Raw genomic sequence first — 23,988 nt, forward strand, 5'->3', positions numbered from 1 at the left:
TCATGTTCATCACTTCATCAGTTCATCTTCATAAGTAAGTATTTATGCACATGTTAGGAGGGTTTTGGTTTTGGATTTTTTGGCATTGTTCTTGATTTTATGGGTTTTCATGCGGTTTCATAATTTTTTAGATTTTTTTTTTGGTAAAAAAAACGTTGCATTTTATAATGATTTTGAGGCATATAGATAGTATATGAGTTGATTTGTACATTAGAAACTATTTTTTAACTTTAAACTTTGATTTTCAAATTTTGAGCATCTCCAATTCGATGAAGCCCGGCCGAGCTTCTTTAGATATTTGACCGGGTGGAACATGTTGTGGGAAATTGGGATCAGGAAGGGGGGCGAGATCGATAAGGGGGCCGGGAAAGGTGGCGGGCCGGGCTTGGGGCGGGACCGGACGAGAAAGGGAGTGGATGGTTTTTGGCCCGGTCCCGGGACCAACCGGGTATGGGGTCGAGTGACTTGGGAGATGGGGTATAATTGGTGATGTAACCAGGTCCAAAATGGACACCTTAACACAAGATAGAATGACATATTTTCGTAGACAATATGCCATTCAAATTTGAGCAGAGAGCATTATTTCAGAGGTTCGTAAACTTTTTTGTAATTAATATTTGAAGTGATGAATGAAAATTTATAGTTGACTTAGATTGTTTTTGTAATTAATGGTAAGGATATATTAGAAAATCATCAAAATATACAGGGTGAATTCCTGGTCGGGCTCATGCAACTAGGCGCCAATTCCCGGGCGGACTCATGCAAAAAATCATACAAATATACTAATTCTCGGTCGGGCCCATGTAATTAGGCGCTAATTTCTGGTCGGGCTCATGCAAAAAATCATAAAATAATACTAATTCCCGGTCAAGCCCATGCAATTAGGCGCCAATTCCCGGTCGGGCTCATGCAAAAAATCATTAAAAAATACTAATTCCCAACCGAGCCCATGCAACTAGGTGCCAATTCCCGGTTGGGCTTATGCAAAAAATCATAAAATAATACTAATTTCTGATCGGGCCCATGCAACTAAGCGCCAATTTCTGGTCGGGCTCATGCAAAAAAATCATACAATAATACCAATTATCGGCTGGGCTCATGCAAAAAATCATACAAAAATCATCCAAATGCACAAAAATCCATAAAGATGTGCAACATAAATAGTAATAGAAAATCCATACATCACTCGACATTATTGAAAGGTTGATTACATGATGTTTTGTTATGACCCTTTTGCCCACATCTAGAACACTTGTGGGCTTGACGAAATTCACCTGCAAAAGGAAATCTTGTTTTTTGTGGGCGATCTATTCATGGAACTCTTTTTGGAGACAATGTTTTCACATCGATGAAGGCCGATGATTGCTTCCACTCCCAAAAGTGTCCAAGTGGTTATATAGGTTCAACATATGCAACCAACATTGATTCAACAGAGTATACCCGTGAACAAAGAGAGATGGGATCAATATTTTGAACCCTACATGCAGCAATCACGTGTGAACAAAGGATTTCATAATAATCAAACTTGCAACAAGTGCATGTTCTTGCGTGAATATTTACACGGCCTCCTAAAACTCCATCTATCACCTCAAACTCATGTTGGTCAATTGGCCTAATTTCATGTCTGCTTGCTTTATCTGTTGCGTCACGAATTATCCCATTGCATAGTCTGACAGTCTTGACGTATTGTTTGATACATCCGTTCGACATCTGTAATACAAGTCCTATAACCAACCTCTAATATGTTCTAGAAATGATGTGATTGGTAACTGTCGTGCATCTTTTAACACTCCGTTTATGCACTCTGCGAGGTTTGTCGTCATTTGATTGTACCTTTTGTTACATTGGTACATCCTAGCCCATCGCTCAAGATCAATATCTTCTAAATATTTGTGTGGACCTGGATACCCTGCAAATTGACTCCAATGGTAGTTGAACACAGACTCACAACTTGCCTTGGCTGCTTTGACCCAAAATATCTTTCTTCTTAAAATTAGTTAATAAATTAGCTTTTAAGTGATGGATGCAGATACCATGAAATGCTTCTGAGAGGATCATGATAATTGCCTTTTTTATGCTTGGGTGTCTATCTGATACGATAACCAAATCACAAACTTACCCAATTGCACATCTTAATTGCTGAAAAAACCACACTCGAGATTCATCAATTTCTCCACCAGATATACTGAACACGCCTAGGTATATTTGATTATTTCCATCGACCCCAGTCGTAAGTAGGAGTTTACCACTGTACTTACCCCTTAAATATGTTCCATCTACAATTAAAACAAGGCGAATGCAATTCAGAAACCTTCTTATGGAAGCACCAAAAGCCATGAAGACATGCTTGAAATATTTGTGTTCCTGCAAATCATATTTAAATGTTGAACTAGGATTTTCAATTTATAAGGCTTCACCAAATTTAGGTAACTTCTTGTAGGATTCTTCTGGTGACCCCCATACAAGCACTAATGCTTCTTCCCTTGCCCTTCATGCCTTGTCGTAAGTTAAACTCACACCAAACTCTTGTTTTATATCCTTCACAATGTCCTTCGGTCTATATGAACGACTAATGTCTTCAAACTTCGACGAAATTAAATGTCCAAGAACCCAACTAAAAGCTTGTTTATGATCGTTAGTCAATATTTCATTTCTGCATGTGCGGATATTGTCATACTTAGAGATCTTATCATAATTTTTCAATTTAACGGCTCGAAGTCTCCATTTTCATTCTTCAACTAAGCATATAACTTTGTATAATGTTGTGGTCGACCCCTAAACTAAAAGTTATCTCTAATTGCTAACATAGATAACCACATCGTTAAAGTCTTCTTAGATATAAATATGTCACCAACTTGCACATCTTCAGAAGAATAAGGTTGACCTGGCGTTGATGATTGTGCTACTAGATGGATGTGACAAGTCACAAACCGTTGCATGTGACGAACCTCCATAGTCTTCGATTGTTCGTTCTTCTGCATGAGGTGTATGGTGGGTATTAATCTTGGGTTCCTTTCCATCATCCTTCTCCATCCAAGACCAATCATTGAAATATTGACCTTGGTTTATATCATCCCCTAAGTTATGAGTCGCCAAATTACTAGGCGACGAAGTAAGTGATGGGTTAAAATATGTGGGGGAAAATGGACTATTCGACTCCATTTTGTAATGTACTGGCCTAGATGTTGAAGGGATTTCTTCAATTCGTCGGATATATGAATTTTTTGGATGAAATCCTTGATTACTTGAACACTATGGAAGTGTGGATACGTAAAGAAGTATTATTGAGATATCTTCCCATGTGAGGAATGTGTGTAGATCTTCATCATTCCGAATTACAAATGCAGGGTCTTTAGATTTCAATTGAAGTATACATCTTATAACAAGATTATACTCATCTGACATTGTACCAATTATCTAATAAACTTCGGTTAGGAATTCATTATAGGCCATGCCGACCTCAATGTCAAACCCCGCAGCTCTCCTATATCGTAACCCTTTTCCCTTTCATTCTAAACGCCATCGAAACAAATCCAAGCACGAGACATTTTCCTACAATTTATAATAAAAATGTATTAATGCAATGTAGTTAAAGAAAAAGCAACATAAAAAAAAGAAACTAAAAAGAAAATAATTGGCTCGGTCGTCCACTCGACTGGGTACAACACCGAGCCAAAAAACAGAATCCTTACTTTTTGTGCGCTTGGCCGGGCTAGGGTTAACTCTACCAGGCCCTGGACCAATCCCAACCCAATTCCTATCTCATACCCAAGAAGACCGGGTCAATAAATTTATTTCATACCCGGTGAAGTCCAGCCGGGAATCAAACTTATTCCAACAATTGTTTTGTACCCGGTGAAGCCTGTCCGGGTAATTTCAACACATTTGCTTTCTACCCGATGAATCCCGACCAGGTATCCAACTTTTTCATCAATTACTTTGTACCCGGTGAAGCTCGACTAGGTAATTTTAACTCATTTCCTTTCTACCCGGTGAAGTCTGGTCGGGTATCTTCAAAAAAAAATTTTGCTATTTTTTTAATTTTTTTTTATAAATTTATAAATTTAGGGTTTAGGGTATTATAAAAATATGAAATATCAAATGTAGGGCATTATAAAAGAAACAGAAAAAAGAAACAGTAAAAAAAGTAAGCATAAATCAAACTCCAAAAAGGTCATTCATTTTTGTCAATTTTTCTAGAAATTATCGAACTATTGAATACATACAAAATGATATACATACCTTCTTATGCAGTGTACAAAATTACAACTTCGTGAAATACCAGTTTTGGACTTGACCAATTTTGTTCTGGAAATAATTTGGTGAAGAGAACTTTTTGTGGGGTTGTAAACAAATCAAATTTGGTGGAGAATTTTTTATGTGATTTTTTTTTTTTTGTTAATGATTTTTGGATGAATTAATTTTTTGTGAATAAATTTAGGTGGAGAATTTTTGGAGAATTAATTTGGTAGGGGTTGATTGTTGAAATTGAAAGTGGAAATTTAATAAGGGGCATAAGAGTAATTGAAATTTTTTGTTAATGTTTTTTGGATAAATTATTTTTTTGTGAATAAATTTAGGTAGAGAATGTAAATTAATTTGGTAGGATGGTGGTTGAAATTGAAAGTGTGAATTTAATAAGGGGCATAAGAGTAATTATACAACCAATATTTATACTGAGTAATTGTACAATCAATATTTACCATGCTTACATCATTCTCATCATCAAGAGGCAAAAAAAACTTGTTTTTCAAAAATAGGTAAAAATACAAAATCAAACTTCCAATGGGCCATTTTTGTCAATTTTCCAATCTATTTTTTTAAAAAAACTATAAAGACTAAATTGTTAGATTACTTAATATAAAAATTGACATTGAAAAAGAAGAAGAGTTATTTGGTCTGAGTTCATATATCTGTGTTTGGGTGTAGAGTTTACATATCTGGCTATCTGATGTTGTTTTTTTAAACTTTTTTATTCAATAATATGCTTTTATGGTTACTATTTTTGTTTTGAAACTTTTTTATTCAATAATTATACCCATCTTTGTTTGAATAAGATATGGATTACAATTTTTTCATTTAATTTTTTAATTTTTAATTTTTAATTTTTCTTTCTTCTTTTTTTTTTTTTTTTTTTTGGCAATGAACAACAATTAACCCATTACATTTCTTGTAGAAATATGTTTATATAAAATGAGAAATCAAAGCGAAATCAAAACTTTTGATTCTAGCTAATTTTTCTTTATTGAATTTCATTATCATCATCATCTTCTTCTTCCTATTGTTGCTCTATATTTTTACTATGTCATGATTTTTTTAAAAATTAAATCTCCCTCATCATCATAATAGCCAATGGAATGTCACCCCATTTCAGGATCATCAGACAACAAATAGATTTTTAACTAATTTTTGCTGGAAAATGTTTCATGAATTTTTTTTTTCATTTTATGAATTATTTTATTATATGTTACATACTTTTCTACATATTTTTCGTCTATATGAATTCAATTAAAAAAAAAATTTTAAAATTTTTTTTTTACGTATAAATATTGCACTTAATGTAGATAAAATAATATTTTTTTTTATATAATTAACCCTACAATATACTTTAATAGTCATCAATCTTATAGTAGTCGGAAGTGGTGTCGAAGTTGATTATCGAAGATGATTTTTGGCTGGAGTTTGTAGTCGGAGGTAGTTATCGGAGCCTGAAGTTGGTTGCATGAAGGTGTATTGGAGTTGGCTGTCGAAATTTGTCATCGGAGGTGGTTTTCGAATCCCAGAGTTGGTCGGGTGAAAGTGGTCATCAAAGTTGATCATTGAAGATGATTTTCGTTGGAAGTTGTAGTCGGAGGTGACGTCGGAGCCCGAAGTTAGTCGCATGAAGGTAGCATTAGAGTTGGTTATCGGAGTTTGAGTTGGTCGTTGGAGTTGCTCACTCAAAGGTGATCATCGAAGATGATTTTCATCGGAGTTTATAGCCGGAGTTGGTAATTGGAGTTTGTTATCGGAGCCAATTGGTTGTCGGAGTTGGTAGCGCGAAGGTGGTCGTCGGAGTTGGGTCATTGGAGGTCAGAATTGGTTGTTGGATTTGGTCGCACGAAGGTTGTCGAAGCTCGGAGTTGATCGCCAAAGCTGTCATTGGAGGTGGTTTGTCAGAGTCCAGATTTCATCACTGGAATTGTCATCAGAGGTGGTTGTTGAAGTCCGGAGTCGGTCGTCGGAGTTGTCATTAGAGGTGGTTGCCAAAGCCCAGAGTTAGTTCTCGGAGTGTGACAATGGTCGATGGGTAGAGCCTTGAAAACATGGGAAGAAGGGAGAGTTTAGGTGAGTCGGTAAAATATATCAACTCAACTTCACCAACATTTAAAGTTGGTAGGCCAAACAATGAGTTGGTATATTATACCAACTTAACTCAACTCATGTTGGTGAGCCAAACACCCTATAGTATATTTTATTAAAAAGAAAAACATAAAAAAATAAAAATAAAAAGACAAATGCACCTCTTAAAACTCAAACTCAAAACCAAGCACGTGTTAAATTTAATTGCCTCAAAATTTTAAATTTTGAAACTACAATTGGGGTGTTTAAGGTAAGGAGATAGTTATTATAGTCCTAAATTATTATAGTTGGATTATAATAGTTTGTGTTTGGGGTGTAGATTATTTTATTTTGAGTTACAATAGTATGGTGTTTGAAGTGTAAACTATTTTAGTTTGAGAAAAAAATGGTAAATACTATAGTAAATAATAAAAAAATGATAAAGGTAAAATGATAAAAACTGTAGAAAATAGTAAATATTGTAGTAAATGAGAGTTTTAAAATAATGTTGACTGTAGCTAATTGGAGAATACAAAATAGTATTTACTGTAGTAAGAAATGGTTATTATAGTTGGATGGTCCTTGCCCCAACTATCCTAAATAATTTTTCAATAAATTATGAAATTTACTATTTATATAGTAAGTTTCAAATCTTCCGAGTATTAAATATTAAAAAAATCAATAAAATAGCTAGAATTGGCAATAAATTCTAATTTTTTAGAAGATAGATTTCAGTTTCATAGGGGTTGGGATTCATGACACGCACAAAGTGGGTGCATCACTGTCAAGTCTTAAATTGTCTCATTGCATGAACTTAACTCATCTATCCTTGGGACCTTCCAATGAATTGTAAAACAAGTTTCATAATTTTTCTCAGCCAACCAATATTGTTTCATGAATATATCCATATGAAAGGGTAATGAGATAGCTACGGGCAATAAATTCCATTTTTTTGGTTGGCGGCCTTTGTTTGTGTTTCTTATTTCACAAAACAAAACAATCTGAGCATTGTAAGATGAATTTCACGTTATATCGGTGTAGGGTGTTAGATAAAAATCCTTATAATCAATATTAAAAAGATTTATTCCTAGGATCATTCATACTAAATTGTCAAGAATAAATAATATATCGGATTCCATTGTAAGATTGATGGTAACTACAAGGTGGCTATTGTTTTTCTTAACCATAACTATGTATGCCCTACTTGGAATCTCTCCGTAGATGGGACTATAGAAAAATTGAGTGCATATTGTTTTGATTCATTGCTCTAAGGTCTCTTTATATATTAGTTTAATTAGGGTTCTCATTAAACCATAGTTAACAGGAATGATCATCTACCTAAATATTAAGTCAATACTTAATTAGGATTATAGGATCTTAATTAAATAGATCACATAATAGAGCCCAAACTATTAAAATAACCTAATGTGATAAAATACTAACCCACATACATAGCCCATACTTTAATTATACATGTCAAAATAAAACACATCTAACAATCTCCCACTTGGCTATGTATGTGTATCTGATGTAATTAAATCACATAAACCTTAAGTGTGCATAAACATGTTATTTCAATAATAGATTTTTCTTAGTTTAATATGGTCCATCTCCTGTATTAGAACAAAACCAAGGTGACTTTTATCACTACCCTCATAACTAAATCTTCCTTGAGCACTAGTACCAATACATTCAATGACATAAATTAAGTATGGATTGATAGCATGGAAACTATATGCAAAGTGATCTAGATCACGTTTGTTTCCTACTGGTCCAAATTTCTTAATGAATCATTCTTTAAATCTTTATGCTAAACTGTATTTGCAAAACAACATGCATGATAAACAAAGTTCAGATAATAAAAAACATCAACTTTATTCTATATAAAAAAAACAAACAAATAAGGTCAAAAGAACATTCTCAATAACAAACTCTCACTAAACCATGAGATCAGAAGAGTGACTAACACCCATGTGAGCAATGTGCTCATAAAAAACTTTAGGTGGTAAACCTTTAGTCAATGGATCTGTCACCATAGAGTTTGTTCCTATGTGTTTTATCGAAATTTAACCATTCTGAACTCTTTCTTTCGCAACTAGAAACTTGACGTCTACATGCTTTGACTTCGTATTCTTTTATTGTTGTTGGAATACATCACCATGGACTTATTGTCACAAAATAATTTTAATGGTCTTTCTATGCCAACCATTATTGCAATCCAATGACAAAATTTCACAACTATATTCCATGATTGGATGCTTCATGACATAGCATAAACTCCACAACTATGGTAGAAGAAGTCATAAGTGTTTGTTTAACACTTTTCTAGAATACAACTCCTCTAGCCTGTTGGGGTTGATGCCCTAAAATCTCGTGTCCTGTAGTTTGTAAACAGTTTGTACGAACGCTTGTATTGTATAATATATGATATTTACTTCACATCTTGTATTTTTCCTTAGTTGCTTGTTTTATTTGCTTTACCACAAACCAATAAACATAAAATCTTTGGTTATCTGTATATGACTCAAGCATGTATGTGGTGACATACAAGTGAATCATGTCTTGAGTGATAACCAAAATGGTTTGTAGTATATGGATATAGGAGGGAAACCTTATCCTGGTAACACTACGGATGTGGCCCGCTTTGTGGAATGTTCACAAGTGTTGTGACTTGTCATAGATGGTCTGATCCTGATCATTCCTGTTGGGGACATGCGAGTGGGGGTGTCCTATACAAATAGTTTGTATAAGATCTGACCAGGAAGTGTTAACGTCTCGTTATATAACACCGTTCATGACAGAGACTTCACTTCACTAGGATGACCATAGGTAACATGACCTCAATCCTAAGTGAGTTGGGAACTTCTGCCATTGAGGGCGGTTATTTGATTTGTATGGGCGCGAGTGGTCAGGTCGTCGATTCAAACCTACCATTTTGGGGATTCGTCTAATTTGGGATCTGAGAACTCGGCTACACAAGATGGAATTCACTCTTTCCCTAAGGTAGAGGTAAGTAGATAGATAGCTCCCTTAAGAGCTGATTCCAGGGCTTGAACGATGTGGCACCACACACCTTCTCTTGGCCCGAGAGGTGTTCACACATAGTTGGATTATGTTGTATTGTTCATTAGAGGAATCAGTGGTACTTAAGAAGTGAGATGTAACTACAACGGTAAAACAGTAATTTGGCCTAGCTGTACTTACGAGCATCTGTGAAGGGTCATCGTACTCATGATTGGTTATATCCGATGGACAAAGAAATATATATGTGGTAAGAAGAGTTCAGCTGTTGGTCTTTAGTGGAATGTCTGACAGTTAACGGATGGTAGATCTCGTAGCTAAAGAGTTTAGTCAGCTATTCACGGACCGTTGGAGCTTCAAGCCACAGGTCCATTAGGTCCCCTAGGTAGCTTGGAAAAATTCGAGAACCAGTGTTTGGGTTAATTTGAAATGTTCAAATTGACAAGAGGAAGTTCGATTATATATGATATAATTGGACTGGTTAGTTATATATGATATAATTGGCTAAATGTTTGAGATACATTATTTTGGAGAAAATTAGATATAAATATGATTTATATCAAGTAGAGGAGAAAATACTATAGTAGATATGTGATATCAAACTATAGGATAAAAAATATAATATGATTATATTTATTATTATTTAATTGGTTAATTATATGATAATTAAGTCAATTTTTCACGTTCGAAAGTGAGTTAGTGGGGCAACATTGGTTATTGTAACTGATGAATTAAAATGAAAATGGTTTTCATTTTGAATCGTCCGTCCAAAAAAAAAAAAGAGGTCGTGCTGGTGAAAAGTGATCGATTGCTTAAGTATTTCGAGAGCCTATACGATAGTCACTCTCCGCCTAAACGATCGTCCACCTCGCGTCTAAACGATCGCACACTAGTTCCTACATGATTCGATAGCTTCCCTAATCGATCATGGTGTGTGCCGAGTTTCCTAAACGATCGTGTACCATTTCCTAAACGATCATTTAGTGAAACCTACACGATCGTGTAGTTTCTCCTAAACATCGTGCTATACGATAGCGCCTTTTTCCCTCCTAGTTGCTTATCGCCTACATGATCTGGTGTTCCTCCTTCCTCTACCAAATTCACCAAAGACCATGCTTTGGGGTCTCACTCCGAGAATACCTGGGGCTCTTTTCTAGTGGTGTCGTCCCCGTTGCATTCGTGAGTTCGCGGTTGTTTGTGTTGTTGCAGTCGACGCACCTGTTCGGGCGTTGATTGATCGGGTAGAGAATTCCGCTACGTTGAGTTCCGAAGATTGAAGATTGTCTTCAACTGGTATGGAAACTCTCTCCCTCGTTTATCTTTGTTCAAAGCATGCCTTTAATTGACTGTTCTTTTGCATAACTGTACGTTTGAATGTATATTGTTGTATTTCAGTCACTGTAAAATTAGAGCGATCCAAACGCGCTCATGGAACTCTTCGGTAAGAGATCCTTCAATTGGTATCAGAGCTAGGTTCTGATACTCCGATTTCATATGTTGCAACGAAATGACAATTATGTTCTTGATGGGTGCATTTTTACACTGTTTAATGGTTAAATTTGCTATGGATGTGCGGGATTAATGGATGTTTTCGTGGATGGTAGCCTCGGTTTGATTTAAATCCTTTTACATTTGTGGTTGTTTGTAAAGGTCCCTGTGTTTTTGGGCAATAATAATCGTTATCGAGTCCATATTCAAAGTTTGTTTGAAGTTTTGAGTCGTTCGAAGAAGCAGATCTGTGCAAGCATTGCGATTCTTCAAGGAAAGAGACGATCAAGGGTTGATCGCATCATGTAGAAGATGTGATACGCGATCACTGTTGATCACATTGTAAAGACGATGGAGTACGTGATCGCTATTGAACGCATCAGTTAAATGATGGGGTATGCGATCAAGAGTTGATCGTATCATTTTAACGATCGGATACGCGATCTCAGAGTATCGGGTCGTGTAGATGATGAGATCCTCGCGTATCGTTTAACGCCCGCGCGCACTGGATGATCATTTAGGTCAGCAAGATTCATCGCTTAGTAACTAACTTAACGATCGCTTAGTAATGCAAGGTAAATCATTAACCTGCCATTGCGCTACGCGATCGCAAAGACAATCAGGCTTCGCAGCCTCTTCGTCGTCTATGCGATCGTTTAATTATGCTTCTATCATCTAGTGCGCGTTGAATGATAGTTTACTTACGGTGTTTACTACACGATGGAGTCCTCTTGGCGGTTCAAGACCTGGTTCACCTGTAAACCGATTTGCTCGATAAAAAATGTAATAGATAGGGTTTTTTCATTCCAGTTTTTGTAAAGGCTCATCCCGGTCCATTAATCCTTTATTTATTACATGCGATGTATGTTTTTTATTATCATATGGTATGCAATATAGTAAATCTCACCTTAGGTTATGCAATGGTCATGCATCATCTCTTTATTGTAATTGTTATAATTTAGAGAAGCATGATTTAATTATGTAAGAGCATGCTCATGCATCATATAATATAAGAGTTATATTTATACATGCATAAAAAGCATTGACATGCATCATCTTTATATTATAAATGTTATAGTATAAGGGTGAATGATAACATGTTTGCTTGGTTGTTACGCATTATATAAAAGTTATATATAGTAATGACCAGACATTGCATGAAGCATGACACATAGGTTATTTTATAAATGTTATAAACGTCTCGTTGTGCGCAATGGTTTTAGTTGTTTTCTTTTTAAAAGTTAAAGAGAAATTAGAACTAAAAGAAATAAGAAAGACATGCATGCTCGCTTAGGTTTAATTCATGGTTTTAAAGTGTTTAAAACTTGGATCGCATAGACCTAAGATCACGGTTCTAATATAATTAGCAACCTTAAAGCTTTAATCTTTTAATCAGTTTAATAGGATTAAATTGGCTAATAAAAGGTTAAAGTGTAGCAAATCTATCTATAAGGGACCTTTTGTCTAAGGGGGGTTTTGTCTAGGCTGGGGTATTTAAGTTGATAGAAACATAATATCCCTACCTGGGAACTTACCTAGAAAGATGAATTAGATAGATTTGATGCATGCATGCAAGTTAAGGACAGTCCATTAAAGTGTTTAAATGTGACTACTTGAACTTGTTCATATTTCATAGACAAACGTTGTTTATGAGCAGAGTTTAAAAAGACGACTTAGATTAAAATCAGTAGCCAGATTGTCTAGGTTAATGAACCCTAGGTAGAACATTTAGTGGGAGATACTTGGGGCATAAGATGTTTCACTTAAACCTTTCACGTTTCTCCTAAATAGTCCACACCGTGAGATCTACCCTCAGCCTCGCGACACCTTTGGCGTGTCCCCCTAACGGATGGTGTTTGGGTAGGTCAATATCAAGGTGGATGGAGGGAGTGTTCATAGTAAGTGGGAGCGGGAAGTGCGACAGCATATCCCTCGGTTTCCCTCGTTAGGTTGAATAAAGTTACTGTGCATCGCCTCAAGGCACCCTGGGAGTATCCCCTTAAAGGATGGCAGTTTTGTAAGAGGATAAGGTAACTTAGTCTTTTATCCTAATCTGCTTCTTCCTTATGGTGGGCTCATTAGGGCGGGACTCTGGCACCGAAAGCGAAGGGTTACACTTACGCGAAATAGTTAAAGGTTAACGATTCTGGACCGAAAAATGGTGGCTGTTAGGTTTAGTTCCAAGAGTTGATTCTGCCTAATGGTCGAGAATGTCTCATCCCAGCGAAGGGGCAACTGATCACGCTATCGGTGATGTTTGTCCTGCCTCACTGGGGCATCATTGCAAAATAGAAGTCTATATCTTAGGGTACTTGAAACTGGTTTGTAAAACTGATTGGTTTAAAAGTGGTTTAGTAAAATCTAATTAAGTTTTGTTCGTATTTTTAGCAACTTTTTCAAAATGGCAACAGCCATGTTAGCATTGTTAAGCACCGAAAAACTTCCTGGCGATAATTTTGCAACATGGAAACACATGATCACAACGATTCTGATCATCGAGGATCTCATGTTCACTCTCATGGAGGCTTGTCCTTCTATTCTAGCTCCTAATGCCACTTGAAATGTTTGGGAGGCATACGAGCGATGGACAAGGGCGAATAAGAAGGCCCGAGCCTACATCTTCTCAAGTCTTTTTGAAGTCTTGGCCAAGAAACATGAGCTTATGGTCTCAACGCGTGAGATCATGGAGTCCCTACCGGGGATGTTTGGACAACCGTCTGAACAGCTTATGCATTAGACTATTAAATATATATTCAACTCTAAAATGGAAGAAGGCACCTCTGTTCGTGAACATGTGCTAAACATGATGGTCCACTTTAATGTGGCGGAGTTGAATGGGTCTACCATTGATGAGGGCAGTCAGATTAGTATAATCCTGCATTCTTTGTCGAAGAGATTCCTATACTTTGTTAGCAATGTGATTCTTAACAAAGTGAAATATAACCTTACAACTCTTCTCAACGAGTTGCAAACCTACCAATCTTTACTGAAAAGTAAGGGAGGCAGAAGGGTGAGGCAAATGTTGCTTCATCCTCCAGGACGTTCCATAGAGGTTCGACCTCAGGAACGAAGTCTGCACCTTCTACTTCTAACTCTACAAAGGAAAGAAGAAGAAGGGTGGTAAGGCAAAAGGGAAGGCACCTACTAACCCACCGCATGTCGCCCCAAGGAGACATCCACGGGTTGCTAAGGGAAAGTGTTTCCACTGCAACCAAGATGGACACTGGAAGAGGAACTGTCCTCTGTATCTGAAAGAGAAGAAAACAACCAAGGCTAAGGCCAAGGCCAATAAAGGTACATGTGATTTACTTGTACTTGAAACTTGTTTAGTAGAGAATGATGATTCTGCCTGGATAATTGATTCGGGCGCCACTAACCATGTTTATTCTTCTTTTCAGGGGATTAGATCTTGGCGACTGTTGGAGTCTGGTGAGATAACGATGCAAGTAGGCATCAGGCACGTCCTCTCAACTGTGACAGTGGGAGGACTCCAATTAGCTTTACAGAATAGGTTTCTTATTTTAAATGATGTATATATTGTTCCTGAACTACAAAGAAACCTCATTTCTGTAAAGTGTTTATTGCAATGTAAATATACTATCTCTTTTAATGTGGATAAAGCGCTATTTGTACAGCAAATCTGGAATCGAATTTATATGTGCTAAGGCCGTTAGCTATTAATTCCCTCCATAATACTGAAATGTTTGGAACTGTTGTAACTCAATAAAAATGTCAACGAATTTCTCCAAAAGAAAATGCCCAACTTTGGCATCTTCGTTTAGGGTACATCAATCTCAATAAGATTGAGAGATTGATGAAGAATGGACTTCTAAATGAGTTAAAAGAAAATTATTTACCAGTGTGTGAATCTTACCTTGAGGGTAAGATGACTAAACGACCTTTTACTGAAAAAGGTTATAGAGTCAAAAAGTCTCTTGAGTTAGTACATTCTGACCTTTGTGGTCCTATGAATTTGCAAGCCCGAGGTGGTTATGAGTATTTTATCAGTTTTACAGATGATTACTCAAGGTATGGGTATGTTTATCTTATGCAACGAAAGTCTGAATCCTTTGAAAAGTTCAAAGAGTTCAAGGTTGAAGTGGAAAACGCAGTAGATAGACGAATTAAAACACTTCGATCGGATCGAGGTGGAGAGTTTTTGGACTCGACATTCCAGGACTATTTGATAGAACATGGAATGATTTCCCAACTCTCAGTGCAGGGTACACCTCAGTAGAATGGTGTGGTGGAGAGAAGAAATAGGACCTTGTTAGACATGGTTCGCTCGATGATGAGTTACGCTTCCTTATCGGACTCGTTTTGAGGTTTTGCAGTGGAGACTGCGGTGTATATACTCAACCGTGTTCCCTTCAAGAATGTTGCGAGAACACCTCTGGAGTTGTGGAACGGGCGTAAAGCTAGTTTATGTCACTTCCGCATTTGGGGTTACCCTGCACATGTGATTGAGGCTAATCCCAAGAAGTTGGAACCACGGTCGAGGTATGCCTCTTTGTAGGCTACCTCAAAGGTACATGAGAGGGTTATTTTTATGAACCGATGTAAAATAGGGTATTTGTTTCAACAAACACTACTTTCTTGGAGGAGAATGATATAAGGGGGCACAGTCCAAGAAGTAGAGTCGTGTTGCGAGAGCTTTCCAATGAAACTACTGAAACTTCAACAAGAGTTGCTGAAGAGCTTGCTACATCAACAAGAGTTATTGATGGGAGTTCATCCAGTAGGTCAGTTCCACCTCAAGAGTTGAGGAAGCCTCGACGTAGTGGAAGGGTTGTGAACCCACCCGTTCGCTATCTAGGTTTCACAAAAATCCTTGCTATGGTAGCAGATGGCGACGTTAAGGATCCGTTTTCTTATAAGAAGGAAAATGAGGATGTTGACCGGGATGAATGGGTTAGAGCCATGGATCTCGAGATGAAGTCGATGTACGTCAACTCAGTATGGGACCTTGTAGATCAGCCTGATGGGGTAAGACCTATAGGTTATAAATGGATCTACAAGCACAAACGGGGTGTTGATGGGAAGGTACAGACCTTCAAGGCTCGACTTGTGGTAAAGCGTTATACCTAGGTAAAGGGAGTCGACTTTGAGAAGACTTTCTCACCTGTTGCTATGTTAAAGTCGATCCGCATCCTGCTATCCATTGCAACTTATTATAATTATGAGATCTGACAAATAGTTGTCAAGACGACCTTTCTGAATGACAATCTTGAGAAGACCATTTATATGGTGCAACCCGAGGGATTCATAGCCCAAGGTCAAGAAAAAATGGTTTGCAAATTTAATCGGTCCATTTATGGACTGAAATAGGTATCTTAATCTTGGAACATACGGTTTGATACTCGATCAAGTCATATGGCTTTGACAAAACGTTGATGAACCTTGTGTCTACAAGAAGATCATCAACACTTCAGTAGTTTTCATAGTGTTATACGTAGATGATATCCTACTCATTGGGGATGATGTAGGTCTACTGACTGCAGTTAAGAACTGGCTAGCAACCTAATTCCAAATGAAATATTTGGGAGAGGCTCAGTTTGTTCTAGGTATATAGATCGTTCGGGATCGTAAGAACAAAGTGCTAGCATTGTCTCAGGCATCATACATTGACAAAATGTTACTCAAGTACTCGATGCAAGACTTCAAGAGGGGTCGACTACTGTTCAGGCATGGAGTCACTTTGTCTAAGGACATGTGTCCTAAGACGCCTCAAGAGGTTGAGGAGATGAGACGAGTTTCATATGCATCTGTCGTTGGCAGTTTGATGTATGTGATGCTCTGTACTCGTCCAGAAATCTGCTACGTTGTGGGCATAGTCAGTAGGTATCAATCTAACCCAGGCTAAGGTCATTGGACCGTAGTTAAGAACATCCTCAAGTATCTTCGAAGAATAAGGGACTACATGCTTGTGTATGGTTCTAGGGATTTGATCCTTACCAGATACATGGATTCTTACTTTCAGACTGATAAAGACTCTTGTAAGTCAACATCAGGGCCAATCTTTACTCTTAACGGAGGAGTTGTAGTGTAGAGAAGCACTAAGAAAGGGTGCATCACCAACTCCACTATGGAGGCAGAGTACGTAGCGGCTTGCGAAGCTGCTAAGGAGGCTGTCTAGCTCAGGAAGTTCTTAATAGAACTAGAAGTTATACCAGATATGTTTAGGCCCATTACCCTCTATTGTAATAATAGTGGGGCAGTGGTGAATTCCAAGGAGCTGAGGAGTCACAGGCACGACAAATACATAGAGCGGAAGTATCATCTAATCCGCGAGATAGTGCATCAAGGGGACGTGATCGTCACGAAGATCGCTTCAGAGCACAATGTTGCTGACCTGTTTACGAAGGCTCTCATGACTACAGTGTTTGACGGTCACCTACGGAGCATGGGTCTACAGGATCGCCTGCGGCTGTACTAGGGCAAGTGGGAGATTTTATTGTACTGGGCTTTTATGCCGTAGTTTATTGTTTTGTACTAGTTTTTTGTACACCCCACTTTGCTTTAGGACAAGTGGGAGATTGTTGGGGTTGATGCCCTAAAGTCTCATGTTCTGTAGTTTGTAAATAGTTTGTACGAATGCTTTTGTTGTATAATATATGATATTTACTTCATAACTTGTATTTTTGCTCAGTTGCTTGTTTTATTTGCTTTACCACAAACCAATAAACATAAAATCCCTGGTGATCTGTATGTGACTCAAGCATGAATGTGGTGACATGCAAGTGAATCATGTCTTAAGTGACAACCAAAATAGTCTGTAGTATATGGATATAAGAGGGAAATCTTATCCTGGTAACACTACGGATGTGGCCCGCTTTGTGGAATGGTCACAAGTGTTGTGACTTGTCACAGATGGTCTGATCCTGATCATTTGTGTTGGGGACATGCGAGTGGGGGTATCCTAAAAGTTTATATAAGACCTGACCATGAAGTGTTAATGTCTCGTTATATAACATCGTTCATGACAGAGACTTCACTTCACTAGGATGACCATAGGTAACATGACTTCAATCTCGAGTGAGTTGGGAACTCCTGCCATTGAGGGCGGTTCTTTGATTTGCATGGGTGCAAGTGGCCAGGTTGTCGATTCAAAACTATCATTTTGGGGATTCGTCTAATTTGGGAACTGGGAATTTAGCTACACAAGATAGAATTCACTCTTTCCTCAAGGGTAAGTAGATAGATAGCTCCCTTAAGGGCTGATTCCAGGGCTTGAATGATATGGCGCCACACACTTTTTCTTGGCTCGAGAGGTGTTCATACATAGTTAGACTATGTTGTATTGTTCATTAGAGGAATAAGTGGTACTTAAGAAGTGAGATGTAACTACAAGGTCAAACGGTAATTTGGCCTAGCTGTACTTACGAGCATCTGTGAAGGGTCATCGTACTTATGATTGGTTATATCCGATGGACAAAGAAATATATATGTGGTAAGAAGAGTTCAGCTGTTGGTCTTTAGTGGAATGTCTGATAGTTAATGGATGGTAGATCTCATAGCTAAAGAGTTTAGTCAGCTATTCATGGACCGTTGGAGCTTCAAGCCACAGGTCCATTAGGTCCCCTAGGTAGCTTGGATAAAGTCGAGAACCAGTGTTTGGGTTAATTTGAAATGTTCAAATTGACAAGAGGAAGTTCGATTATATATGATATAATTGGACTGGTTAGTTATATATGATATAATTGGCTAAATGTTTGAGATACATTATTTTGGAGGAAATTAGATATAAATATGATTTATATCAAGTAGAGGAGAAAATACTATAGTAGATATGTGATATTAAACTATAGTATAAAAAATATAATATGATTATATTTATTATTAATCAATTGGTTAATTATATGATAATTAAGCCAATTTTTCACGTTCGGACGTGGGTTAGTGGGGTAATGTCGGTTACTGTAACCGATGAATTAAAATGAAAATGGTTTTCATTTTGAATCGTCCGTCCAAAAAGAAAAAGAGATCGTGCTGGTGAAAAGTAATCGATCGCTTAAGTATTTCGAGAGTCTATACGATAGTCACTCTCCGCCTAAACGATCGTCCACCTCGTGCCTAAATGATCGCACACTAGTTCCTACACGATCAAATAGCTTCCCTAAACAATCGTGGTGTATGCCGAGTTTGCTAAACGATCGTATACCATTTCCTAAATGATCGTTCAGTAAAACCTATACGATCGTGTAGTTTCCCCTAGACAATAAGCATCGTGCTATATGATAGAGCCTTTTTCCCTCCCAATTGCTTATCGCCTACACGATCTGGTCTTCCTCCTTCCTCTACCAAATTTACCAAAGACCACACTTTGGGTTTTCACTCCGAGAATACCTGGGGCTCTTTTCTGGTGGTGTCGTCCCCGTTGCGTTCGTGAGTTTGCGGTTGTTCGTGCTGCTGTAGTCAACGCATTTGTTTGGGCATTGGTTGATCGGGTAGAGAATTCCGCTGCGTTGAGTTTCGAAGATTGAAGACTGTCTTCAACTGGTATAGGAACTCTCTCTCTCGTTTATTTTTGTTCAAATCATGCCTTTAATTGACTGTTCGTTTGCATAACTGTACGTTTAAATATATATTGTTGTATTTCGATCACTGTGAAATTGGAGCGATCCGAACACGCTCATGGAACTCTCGGTAAGAGATCATTCAATTGGTTAACATGAAGATATAGCCTAAAGTGTATTGTAAAGTGTTTTGGCATCTAACATAATCGGTATCAAAACACTCAATGATCTCCAAAACTTCTAATGTCTGATAAGTGAGCATATAATCTTTTTTTCTACAAATACCTCATAATCCGTTTGGTTGCTTTCCAATGATCTATCCTCAAGTTGCTCAAATATCTACCCAACACTCCAACTATGAACACTATATCTAGATGCGTACATACTTAAGCATACATTAGACATCCAACAACCGATGCATAGGAAACCTTCTGCATCTTCTTAGTCTCGAGTTTAGTCTTGGGGTATTGACCTAAATTAAATTTATCATCTTTAGCGACAGGGGTATCTCCTGGTGCACAATTTTTCATGTCAAATCTACTCAAAATCTTTTCAATATAGTTCTTTTGTGACAATCTTAAAATACCTAGAGAATGATCTTGTAGTATTTTAAATCCTAATACAAAAGAAGCATCACGAAGATCTTTCATCTCAAAATCCCCTTTGAAAAACCTCTTAGTGTCATGCTATAAGCCTATATCATTACTTGCTATGAGTATATCATTGACATATAACAATAGAAAGATAGATTTACTCCTACTGAAATTGTAATATACAAAATCTTCCATATTCACCTCAAAACCAAATGAGGTAATTACTTGGAATTTGTGACACTATTGACGAGAGATTTATATGAGACCATAAATGGGTTTCAATTTGCACAACATATACTTTGAATTATGGTCGGAAAATTTTATTGCCTAATTTCGGATCAAATAAAATAACCGTTTCTACCATATTTTTATAGTAGTGGTAGCATGGGTCGAACACAATGAGCTGAAGAATTTCTCAATTGTACGATTTACAGTCCGAGATAACTGGAGGGGGGGAAGGGGGTTGAAATTGGTGTGTTCACAAGAAAGTAAATTGCAAGGAAAGAAAAGAAAGTGATAAAATTCAAATTATTAAATTATTGGGTTTTATGCTCTAAAACTCATAGATAGTAAATCTTATTAATTGACTGTCATCAATAAAGAGTTATGGGTGTTAATTCAATAAACTTATTGCTTGTATTGTTGTCTATTTTGTCTTAATAACCTTAAATTCAATAAACTAATATCCAAGATTGTCTGATGAGTATTAAACTATGTGGAGACATATTGGGATCAATATTTAAGATACAACCTAAAGGGTCTATAGTATAAGGATAAGGCTGGGTACCTTATCCTGGTAATACTATGGATACGACCTACTTTGTATTTGATACAAACGTAATGATCCAATGCGTTCGTGTAGGTGACACGCGAGTAGGGGTGTCCTATGCAATGAGTTTGCATAAGACTGAACCGTATAATAGTAAGCATTAGATGTAATACCGTTGACAAGCTAGGTTTCTATTTCAATATGATGACCTAGGTGACTTAGTCTTAATCCTAAGTATATTATGAACTCTTGTTCACGAGGATTTTCTTTTGATTTGTATGGGTGAGGGTGGCCAGTTCACCGATCCAATAAGCCTATCATTTTGGGGACAAGACTGAGTGGGGAGCTAGGAACATAATAATATAAGATGGAGTTCACTCATTCCCGCCTTAAGGGTAAGTAGATGAGTGTTCCCTTAAGTGGTGTCTCCGAGACTTGAATAAAGAGCCATACCCTTTCATTGGCCTAAGAGAGGTTTCTGTTTATTGGTTGGACCATAAATAGGTTATTCATTAGAGGAACACTGGTACTTTAGGAGTCAGAGGTAACCCAAGGATAAAATGGTAATTTGACCCAGTTGGATTTACAAATACTCGTGAAAGACTAACTTGCTGGTATTGGTCCATATCCGTGGACACAGAAATATACCTGTAGTAAGAAGAGTGCAATCGTGGATCTTTAGTGAAGTGTACCCATAGTTAACGAATATTGATTAATTTGGTTAATGATTTTAGCCAATTAATCTCATATCATTGGAGCTTCTTATCTACAGGTCCACCAGGTCCTCTCATTAGCTCACTAAAGGATATTTAAGAGGGATAATCTAAATTGTTCAAATTAATTTGAGGAAACTATATATTAATGTAGTTAATATATAATTAATTATGGATATGATCTATAATTAAATTGGAAAGTAATATTTGAATAAGATTCAAATTAATTAATTCAAGTGAATTAGATTCACAAAGAATTAATTAATAGAGAGGTTTTACATATATACATGGGATGTATATGATAATTAAATATATACATTAAATTGGGCTTAATGTATAAATAGTTATTTAATTATTGTGCAAATTAAAATTAAATAAATTTTATTTAATTGGGCTAATTAATTAAATAAGTGTTATTTTATTAAATTGGCTAATTAATTAAATATGTGTTATTTAATTAATTATAAAAAAGGAAAATATTAGGAAAAGGGTATGGTTTTTCTCTATATAAAGACCTCCTTATGACCTATGAAGCACACACACAGATACGGTTACACGATACAGATACGATCGGATACGACGATTCGTCAATTTCTAAAAAACTTAGATACGAATACGTCTAAGGATATGTCATTTTTTATATATTTTTTTAATATATATATTTCTAAAAAACGAGGATACTGATACATTGAAGACATTTTCTTTTTCTTAAAAAAAATTTAGGATATAGATAAATTTAGCATAGTTAATAACAATAGCACAAAATAGAATACATACACTGAAATACAATTAAAAAAAAAAAGCAACATCTAAGATGTTGAAGTACAATAGTTAAAAGAATGCAATAGAAAAGTGACTCATATTACAAAGAAGAAGATTAGAGGGAGAAATATGAAGTTAAACGAAGAACTTCTTCATTGAATTGTTGAAGATATCCAAATGGTATATATTTTGGTGGACTTTGTGGGAACTCAAATGTGATGAAGATTAGATGATTCTAGGGTTTGATCTTTTATTTATTTATTTTCTTTTAATTTTAGACTCGAGTAGTGAGCTTTTTAAATAGGTTGCCTAATTTTAGATTGAAAAAGATTAGATGAGTTGTTTGTCTAGATACGTCAAATTGCGTGTCAGATACGTATCTGTGAAGTATCTAAAGCATCGATATCTGATAAGTGTCTGATACAGATTCTTTACCTCATATGAAGTATTCATAGCTTATGGCCCTTTGGGAATACACTAAAACGCACATAACACAATACACAACACCATAGTGTTATTGTGCAGAATCTTCTCTAAGCCATAAAGAGAATCCTCTCTACTCTCCAAAACCCCTTTTCTCCTCTCCCTCCCAATAGTTGGATACCACCTAGAAATATTTCTAGATTTCACGTCTAATTTAATTAAATTTTGGGACTATAAGAATCTGCTTCCTGAATTATTATAAACCAACCAGTCGGATTCACATTTTACCCAATCTTCGCTTTCTAGCCCGAAGCCAATAACCGAGAGAACCCTTAATACGACATACAGGAATTTTTAGAATTTTCTATTGAATGAACGGTACATGATTCTACATTGACAAGCACCAAGAAAATAAGAAACAAATCATATTATTTAATGCTTCATTTCGATACTTATTGTGAAATTGTGTTGCTGCGTCAGAAGAAGGATAGCTATACTGATTCGGTATACTCTAAAAACACCCTCGGTACAATATTGACGATCTTATAAAGATATAATTTCAGTTAATTTTCATTTAATGATCTCATCTTTTACGAAACCGATCCCCTTTTGATTGTACAAGAATATGTGGAGCTTGGCATGTCTGGAAGCACAGGAGAACGTTCTTTTGCTGATATTATCACCAGTATTCGATACTGAGCCATTCATAGCATTACTATAACTTCTCTATTAATTGCAGGTTGGTTATTCGTCAGCACGGGTTTAGTTTACGATGTTTCCGGAAGCCCTCGTCCAAATGAGTATTTCACAGAAAGCCGACAAGGAATTCCATTAATAACTGCCCGTTTTGATTCTTTGGAACAACTTGATGAATTTAGTAGATCTTTTTAGGAGGATCAAATGACTATCGATAAAACTATCCTATTTTTACAGTGCGATGGTTGGCTTTTCACGGACTAACTGTACCTATCGTTTCTTTTTTAGGGTCAATAACAGCAACGCAATTCATCCAATGATAAACCTAATCCGAATTATAGAGCTATGACATAATCAAATCCGAACGAACAAAATGTTGAATTGAATTGTACCAATCTTTACTGGGGGCTATTACTCATTTTTGTACTTGTTGTTTTATTTTCCAATTATTTCTTCAATTAAATAAAAAAATACTAAATAATATTATGAATTATCTTATCCCATTCGGAAGGATATCATCTCATAATTATCTATGACTGTTTCTATCTCTGGCACGACCAACCGTCTATTGGAATCCCAGAGAATAACGAGGTTACTTTCGTGGTAGTATTCGAGATTGTTCAAGAAATTGTTCGTGATCAAGATCATTGACGATCTGTTTCTTGGAACGAGGAGATGATTGTTCG

The 23,988-nt window shown here is 36.5% G+C and overlaps 1 pseudogene; it reads left to right on the plus strand.

The window, feature by feature from the left end:
- The first annotated feature begins 313 nt into the window (after positions 1-313).
- LOC150038038 (uncharacterized) lies at positions 314-23,622 on the plus strand (annotated as a pseudogene).
- The last annotated feature ends 366 nt before the right edge of the window (positions 23,623-23,988 follow it).

This window comes from Benincasa hispida, chromosome 2, assembly GCF_027475165.1.
Source record: "Benincasa hispida cultivar pf3 chromosome 2, pf3_genome.v1.1, whole genome shotgun sequence".
In the NCBI taxonomy this organism is placed as follows: domain Eukaryota; kingdom Viridiplantae; phylum Streptophyta; class Magnoliopsida; order Cucurbitales; family Cucurbitaceae; genus Benincasa; species Benincasa hispida.